The 9,462-nt window shown below is 40.4% G+C and overlaps 1 pseudogene; it reads right to left on the reverse strand.

Annotated features, from left to right (window-relative positions):
* Positions 1-8,608: 8,608 nt before the first annotated feature.
* The window catches only part of LOC102827482, a 5,818-nt pseudogene continuing 4,964 nt past the window's right edge, over positions 8,609-9,462 (reverse strand).

Raw genomic sequence — 9,462 nt, forward strand, 5'->3', positions numbered from 1 at the left:
CTGCCATCTTGCTGCTTGACTAGCTTTTTTTTTAAGTCCTTCTTTTGAAATAATTTCAGGATTAGTGTTTGTACCATATGAAATCCACCCAATTATTTCATAGTCATTGGAATTTTTTGAATGTAAAATGATTATGCATAAAAACACTTGACTCCTTCCTCAGTCATTGAGAAATTCTGGACCTTATATGAAAATCAAACTCATCACCAAATGCTGAAAACTTGACAATATTAAAGATTTTCAAATACATGTCCTCACAGTTTCCTTCTTTGCTTTTCTCTTTGACAGCTCCAAAAGTGTATTGATTTTTTATTTTTATTTTCCCCAAAGGTATAACTATTTCCTTTAGAATTAATATCAGACATATTTACATTCCATTTTTAGTGAAGCATGAATATTTCATGAGTAAGAAACTTGTCATTCCACTATTAAAAGTTTTTTCAATAGTCTTGATTTTCAAACTGTGTTTCATCAGAAATTCACTTGGAAGGTGGTTTATTGATGCTATGCAGAAATACAGGACTCTAATGATAAATACGTTTGAGAACAATGCATAAACAAAGTTAAACAAGTTTCTTTACTTCAATATTTATTTGTCTTTTTAAAGTTAATGTGCAGTGAATTTCCGAGACAAAAAATATACTATACAGCATTTCCCAGATGTGGTTAACTGATGGGATGGTCTATTTCATTTTGTAGTACCTATTTTCCATCTTTTCCAAAGTATGTCACTTTCACTTAAGAGCATGAATATAATATGCAGAAAAATATCTCTTGTTGTCTCTCCTCTGTATTCTCTCCTCTCTCTCATATTAAGTCATGATGTAGCATCAGTGGTGTTCAGTGCAGAGATAGAGCGACACAATAGATGTGAAAGTACACTGATCTATAAAATAAATCTCACATCCATGGAAAATCTCACATCCATTGCTACTATCTCACATCCATGGAAAACCCCTAAAAGCTATTCACAGCTAACAGAATAAACTCCAAATTCTACAATCTGTCTTTCTCTTACATTTCTAGACTCATCTCCAACAATAACTCACATGCCCTGTAGTGAAAGGTAATGGGGAGAAGATTTGTAGGTTCAATGAGAATATATGCTAAGCTATAGATGGGCTAATTTGCAGGAGAGAAATGAGGAAAGAGATATCTGGAAGGGGTCCTCTGGACTTGGACTTCTAGAGCTATACTTTCAAAGGACCTAAGTATGATTTGATCAGTCTGTGGAGCAATCTATGCCTCAGGACATTCCTGAAAATAATAGAGCAGTCACCTGGAAAAAAGTCTTAGTGTGAATAAGTAAGTACTGTACGTCTAAACTCTAAGGTTGGTGGTTCAAAGCCACCAGATTCTCTTCAGAACCTCTATAAAGAGTCTCTATGAAGCAGAACAGACTCAATGACACCTAACAATAACAACAAAGCTGAATGTATTCAAGGAAATTGACAAGAGAAGCCTGTTAAAACTATTGCCATATCAGGACTATTGTGTCCATACCCAAAGGAGTGTCTCTCAAGGAAAATGAAAACTCCTCATTTCAACTCTCCATCAAAACTCCTTTTAACACTGGGATGTGGAGAGGGGATAAACATCATAAAATAATCCAATTAGTCACTAAACAAATAAGCAAGCAAAAACACTACCAATCCCCTGTGAATTTAGAATTTTTAAAAAATTACTTTGAGTTCTATTCCAAAATGGCAGTATGAGGAGATCCAGTCTGTGACCTCTGGTTCCTGACCCACTCTTCCTTCTCTTCCCATCCTTAGCTCCATCCCACATCACAAGTGGTCTTGCATATATGCACATGGCCTTTTCTTGACCCATGCAATTTGTGACAACCACTTTCTGTAAGATGGGGCATGATGCTATTTGGGCAGGTTGTTATGTGATTTAGTGTACTTGGAATCTGGGGGTACGGGTTCTTAGTGGTGTATTATCTTGATCCTGTAGACTTTTTGATCTGTGTGGAGGTATGTGACCAGAGAAGGCAAGAGTAGGGACATCTCAAAGTCCCTACTCTCATAAGAGAATGACACTGCTTACCTTGGTCTAGTGATAGCTAGATCTAGGTTGTTAGCAAAATAAGTTTTGGGATCCTACAAATTCTAGCCTTGGTGATCTAAAAAGCATACATAGTACATCTGATGAAAACAGTAATTTCCATCTTTCATCTTCCTTTGTTGTTTCTTTTAGAACATTAAAGCAGTGTCTGTTGATAACACATGACAGTTAATATCTCTTCCATTATTTCAACTGCGAATCATACATAGTCTCTTACTCAAGCTGTCATTAGACCTTTCTCTCATCATTTTATTTTTTTAACTCTCCATCAAAATTCCTTTTTTCCCTCTCTTCTTACTCTTTGTTTTTGCTTCCAATAATTTTTCTCTTTCCTCAGCAAGCATCTCTCTTTTTCATTCTTTCTCTGCAAAATACCTCAATGAACACAGTCAAGCCTAAGATCTATTAAGGAGAGAGGGGGAAAATTTCATCTAGCAATCTTGGAATTTCCCATGGAGTTAGAAGAGAAGAGACAAGAATCAAATTATTAAAGCTAAGTATATAGGAATTATCTTTGGCCTTCACTTCTTCTGACCTTTACTACTAATCAAGTACCTCTTGGTGATTTGATCTTTTATGTTTGAAACAGAGAGTACAGAGTTTCAAATATAAATACAGTAGTATAAAGTCATAGTTAACTTCAACAAGGATAGTTTCATGTGGAGTAATGTAAGTGGAAGATGCAGGCAGAGTAGGTAATGCTTGTAAAGGTAAAAAAGTGGAGAAGAGTAGGTGGTTATGTTGTTGATATTAAGTGCCATTGAGTTGATTCTGACTCACAGCCACTCATAGGGTTTCTGAGGAACAGCTGGTGGACTTGAACTATAGACCTTGTGATTCACAGTCCAGTACTGTACAACAGCACCACACCAAGAGTCCATGGGGTTATAGACAATATTTTTGATAAATGCTCTGAGCAGTAGAAGGGAATCAAAGCATAAATGGATGAATGTGCCAGTTTGGTTATATATGTACTAAGTCATAGAATGTCTTACTTCTAGAAGCAATGTCTTTATTGTTACATTAAATTTATTGAGTTTTTATTGAAGACATTGGTGTCAAAATTCTGGATTTCAGGGATAATATCCACAATCCTAGCCAGAAACTTGCTTTTAAAAATCGAGTCCATTACTATGGGAATTTTCCAAGAACAGAATAGTACCTTGATGAAGAGCTTATGAGGAGGTTGAAGCATTAGGTAGATATTTTAAGTGGTGATGGCCTTTATGATCTCTCTCACTTCTGAGTTTCTATTATTTTATGATTGAAGTGGCTATTCAGGCATAGAAGCCATTCTATCCCTGAAATTTATTGCTATGCTGATCACATCTCAAGCTATAAAGTGGTAATGCTGTTGCTGGATTTACAGGTTATCTGCCTTCATTTTGCTTGACTGAGCATATTTTACAAAGTGTAATCTAAGAGTTCTAGGCTGGAAACTTTACATTTAGACCCCTAAAGGAAAAAAAAAAACCTAGACAGTCTGAAAGTACTTAATAGATTCCGGGCCTTAAAAAAGCTTACATTGTATTACGTTTAGTGGTGGACAAGAATTAATTACCTGAAATATTTTAAAGTAAATTTCAAACTTTTCAAAATTGCAAAATCACCTTCCAATTAAATGGTAAGCCAAATCCCAAACACACTGTTCGGGTAAAAGGGTGAAAATTCTAGTTAAGGTAAAAAGGACCAAGAACTGTCTACTCAACTTTCCATTTGAATTTTACCCTTAAGCACCCTTACAGAACACACACATTCATTTCTCATTTTCTCAAAGAGCAGCAAATGAAGAAAACTGGATTTTCCTGGTGAGGCTCTGTAGGATAAGCACTGGACTGCTGAGCACAAGGTCAGAGGCTCACCCCCACAAGCTGCTCCTTGGAAACCCTATACAGGGTTACTATGAGTCAGAACCAACTCAACAGCACTTAACAACAACAACAACAAGGAAAGAAACGTGACTGTTGTTAAATGGATCCCAACTTACGGTGACTCTGAGAACAGCAGAAAGAAACTTGGTTTAATCTCTTGTTCTCTACTGAAAAAATAGTCTTGTTGTTGTTGTCAAGTGCTGTAAAGTTAGTTCCAACCCAGAGCTATCCTCTATAGGGTTTCCAAGGAGCAGCTAGTGGGTTTGAACAGCTGATCTCATAGTTTGCAGTCCAGTGCTGATCCTACAGCACCACACCAGATAGTCTACTCATCTGTTATTAGAACGTTAGACTGAGGTATCTTTTAATGCATGCTACTAAGTTTGAACTCTGTTAAAATCATTTTTTTTTCAACAGGTTTATCTTAAAGCTAAGGGTTCACATGGTAAGAAAATGTTCCATTATTTCAATGTAGACTCTGCACTAAATACAGAAGCAACTAGCTTCTGGGGCATTGAATGACCGTATTGGCATTAGAACTAGGCTCTAATCAATTGGGTCAGCTAGGCTAATTGTCGAAGAAGGTCTTGTCTCATTAGCTAACACACTAGGGTCCATGAGATGATGATGTTGTTGTTGTTGTTAAGGGTTGACTCAGTTCCAACTCATAGCAACCCTGTATAGGATTTCCATCAACTTTGTAGTTCAAACCAACCTTGAGGTCCAGTGCTTTATCCTACAGCACCACACCAGGACTCCAAAAGCTATACAGCCTCCTCATTGGAGAATCAAATCCTTGTCTTCCATGTCACTGATGGGGATATTCACTATACTAATGAAAACACGTTCATATGACAAAATGTATTAAGCAGACTCTACCAAGATTTCTAATTTAAGACATGATTACTACTAGGGCAGGTGAACACCAACCAGGTTGTACTCTTTTATCACACCTATCCAATCTGTATGATGAGCAAATAATTTGAGAAGCTGGATTATATGAAGAAAAATGTGGCATCAGGATTGGAGGAAGACTCATTAACAACCTGAAATATGCAGATGATACAATTTTCCTTGATGAAAATAAAGAGGATTTAAAATACTTATGGATAAGGATAAAATACCACAGCCTTCACTATGGGTTGAAAGAAATGTAAAGAAAACAAAATCCTTACCAATAGACCACCAGTAAATAACATTAAAAAAAATTGAGAGAAGGTTGAAGTTGTCTAAGACTTGATTTTGCTTGGATCAACCATCAACACTCATGGAACAGAAGGCAAGAAATCAAATGAAGTATTTCATTAGGCAAATCTGCTGCACAAGACCTCTTTAAAGTGTTCAAGAGCAAAGGTGTTAGCTTGAGGACTAAGGTACTCCTGACACAAGCCATGGTATTTTCAATAGCCTAATATGCATGTGAAAGTTGGACAGTGAATAAGGAACACTGTATAAGAATTGATGCTTTTGAGGCATGGCATTGGAGGAGAATATTAAAAAAACCATGGACTGTCAGAAGAACAGTCTAGTTGGAAGAAGTACATCCAGAATGTCCTTAGAAGCCAGGATGGCCCAACTTCGTCTCTAATACTTTGGACATATTATCAGGAGGGATCAGTCCCTGGAGAAGGATATGTTGTTGTTGTTGTTGTTAGGTGTCATCAAGTCAGTACCGACTCATAACAACCCTATGCACAGCAGAACAAAACACTGACTGATTCTGGGCCAACCTCACTACTGTTGCACGCTTGAGTCCATCGATGCTGCCACTTGGCCAATCTATCTCATTGGGGGTCTTCCTCTTTTTATCTGACCCTCCACCTTACCAAACATGATATCCTTCTCCAGTGACTGCTCCCTCCTGACAATATGTCTGAAGTATGAGAGATGAAGTTTGGTCATCTTGGCCTCCAGGGAGCACTCTGGCTGCACTTCTTCCAAAATGTATCTATTGATTCTTTTGGCAGCCCATGGCACTTTCAATATTTTCCTACAACACCATAACTCAAGGCTTATAATCTTTGCAGGAGCAGAAAACCTCATCTTTCTCCCGTGGAACAGCTGGTGGGCTTGAACCTCAGGCCTTGTGGTTCTCAGTCCAGTGCTTATCATATGGAATGGATAAATATCATTTCCCTATATCGAGTTACTTATTCTTTCATCTATTCATTGATGCAGTCATTATTTACGGAGCATCTGCTCTATGCAAAGTACTATGTTTGATACAAGAGAAGACAATGGTGGTCAAGAGAGGAAATTAGCAAAATTCCTCCATGAAACCTTTAGCTATTGTAGTTTTAAGTGCTAGAAGGAGAAATGCATTCTGTGGTTGCAATGAATGGGGTATCTGATCTCGTTTGGGATAGGAGGTCAGGGAAGGCCCATTTTAAACTGGGTCTTGAGAGATGAAGAAGAATTAACTAAGCAAAGAACCAAAAGCCTGGTATATGCCTAGTAGGCCTTAATGTAAGAAACTACGTGATTTATGAAATGGGAACAGACTTTGAGCATAGATGAAAAGTGAAAGTCTGCTGTGGTCAGTGTGTGTAGCCACCCACCTGTTTGTTGGTCTGTCTTCGTCAGTGGCTAGAGACATGTCCCAAGCAGCAACAATGCCCAGTGTGTACATCTGGGATCGACACACTCTCCCACTTTGGGGGTGAGGGAGCCTGATGGCCCAGGATCCCAGATTGAATATTCCACTCCATTCCCCAGGCCAGAGATGCACTCCAGAGAGTAGACGGGATTCCAGCCAGTTGGTGATCATGGGGACTTTCACTTCCTATTCCGTGTTGGTGCTTTTCCACTACCATCTTTAAGACTCACCAAACTTTCTGTTGGGACACAGGTGTGAATCTGGCAGGACCCCCTCTTTCTGGTTCTCGCCATCTTCTTCTTCTGGCTGCTCAGTATTGAGCTGTTTCTCCTTCCTGCCCAACTTCAATCAGAAGAAAATCAGTGTTGGGGTCTCTCCTGACCTTCTTCACCCCTGGACCCACCTCCACTGCGCCCCTCCACTTCTGCTGGCTAAAGCCCAATCAGCCACACTTGAGGTGGGTGCAGGGTGGAGAAATGATATCCAGGCACAGGGTGGGAAAGCCTTGTGCTCTGAACTGCTCTCTCAGCAGTATTCTGACTTCCGGGCCCTTACAGAGGTGGACAGAAAGAAGAGAAGTTTGCTTCTCTCCCACTTATCTTTTATGTTCTCCCCAGATTTCTAGATTTAATGTTGAAATGGGGGCAAGGCTCACACTCACTTGCTCCCATTCCCCTCTGGTTGATTCAATTTATTTTTTCTCTCCTCAGTGTCTAATATGAGTCCTGGTGTGGCACTGCAGGATAATGTGCTGGACTGCAATGACCGTTTGAGCTGCAAGTCGGTGGTTCAAACCTACCAGTCGCTCCTCAGAAACCCTATACAGGGTCGCTATGAGTCAGAACCAACTCGACAGCACTTAACAACAACAATAAGTGTTTCGTATGTGTTCTGACTCTAAGTGCTCCCTTCCATGTAACAACATCATTTATTACAAATTCATTTTTTATCAAAAAACTGAAATTCTGAACATCTTCAAAATATTTCTGATCGAGAAGAAATAAGAGGAGAGGAATAAAGTAATGAAAGAAAAGAAAGTTGTTTAATACTCAGATTTTAGAATACCTAATAATTATGGAACAAGCACCGTAAAAGGAAAAAGTCATATTATACAAGGATTAATGCAAATGATACACAACTGGGAGCATCGTCCTTGATTATTTATACAGAAATTAGTTGAGATATCAAATTCAGCTTGGTATATTGCAGTCCTTCTCTACCTGCTGGAAACAGACCACTGTGTACCTAATGGAATTATAACGTAATGTGGTACATGAACCCCAGCTCATGTTCCACACAGACTTCACAGTGAAGTGTTTAGTTCAGATGCATGTTAGGCTTGGAAAAGCTAAGTACGATGGAAAGCATTACTCCTCGCTAATAACCATACCACTAAATTCCTTTCCTAGTTAAGTCACTGGTTTGAACTCACCTTTTCCTTACACTACAAAGACCCTGGTTTGGCGCTGTGGGATAAAGCACTGGACCACAAGGTTGGTTTGAATCAACCTTGTTCAAACTCACCAACCACATCTTGTTTGGTTCAAACTCTATGAGTCTGAGCCAACTTGCCAGCACTTAACAACAACAACATAAAGATCTTGCTTCCTGGCTCATCAGCAGTCTTTCCAATACCGCCTGTCATAATTCTTTCTTCCCCTGCTAAAGCTAATGCTCTCTATTTCTCATTCCTGCTGTTCATCTGGTCTGTGCAAGCTGAGGATGAGTGCATTGTAGAGGTGCAGGAGGTGCCTCCAAGAACAATCCCTCCAAGAAAAAGGTCTATGTATACTGCCAGCTGGTTAGATTTGAAAATCATTGAACAATAAACTTGATGGAATGAAAAATGTATAGAAGTATGTATGAGGAGGATGCTGGCTGCTCTTTTGCCTCCCTCCCATGAGGCTCAGAGTTACACTTTTGCAAAGGTCCTGGGCCTGATAGGGGGACAGCTGGGTTCTCCCTCTGGACAGGCATAGTGTTGGTTACCTAGCGAAAGTGTGCAGAGAGACAGGTCTGCAGGTAGATCCCTGGCTCTGTTGTTCCTCCAGTGTGTTTCTGCATCATGCCTCTATGTTTGCCTTTTTAAAGTGTTCATGCAGGTGGAGGTTCCTGAGAATCTGTGCATCTCCTCCAAGGCAGCTTGGGGGAGCACGCATTGTCCATGTGAGCCAGAGGGCCTGGTTGAGCTACACAGCTTCCGCTGTCTTCGGGTCTCAGTTCCTGTCTTCAGTGATGGGAAGAGGATAGGAATCCTGACCCAGACCTGACCCGTGGAACATCTCAGCGCCGGTGAGAAAGAGCAGCCCAGTGGTGGCCCTGAGCCCTGAGCAGTCCAGTAGCCTCAGGATCAGACTCACCATGAAGGTGAAGGCTGAGGCTTTGGATGTGCAGTAGCCGATGGCAACGGGGATGGTAGACAGCACTAACACAGAATGGAGGCACACAATGTGACCGTTCTGCAGTTCCATCAGCACGGCAAGGCCTTGGTCGTCCCGAACTGGCCCAGGATGTTTATGTGCTGGGACTTGAGGAGGATGACATTCTCGCTGTCCATCAGGCTTGTCCCATGAACCATGGTGGCATTATTCACCACCATAATGATGCTCCTCACCTTCTCCTGGGCAGCTTTGACTGTCTGGTATACCTCCACTCAATTACCCATAGTGCAGTGCATGCCCATCTGTGGCATATCCTCTGTCGTCTCCTTCAGGTCGTTTTCTGTCCTGACCCATAGGATGATCTGAAAAAATAGCCCCAGCAGCACTTTCCTCTCTAGGGCAAGCCGACGACCACCTATCACAGGTATCACCAAGTCCCAGGACCCTCTAGCTTCCAGAATAGTCAGGGTGGTGGTGTGTCAGGAAATAGTTCTGGGTTTCTAAGAGAGCTTTTATTTATTTATTTAATTTATTTAAAAAATGT

The sequence above is a fragment of the Chrysochloris asiatica genome, unplaced genomic scaffold (genome assembly GCF_000296735.1).
Source record: "Chrysochloris asiatica unplaced genomic scaffold, ChrAsi1.0 scaffold00032, whole genome shotgun sequence".
NCBI classification, from domain to species: domain Eukaryota; kingdom Metazoa; phylum Chordata; class Mammalia; order Afrosoricida; family Chrysochloridae; genus Chrysochloris; species Chrysochloris asiatica.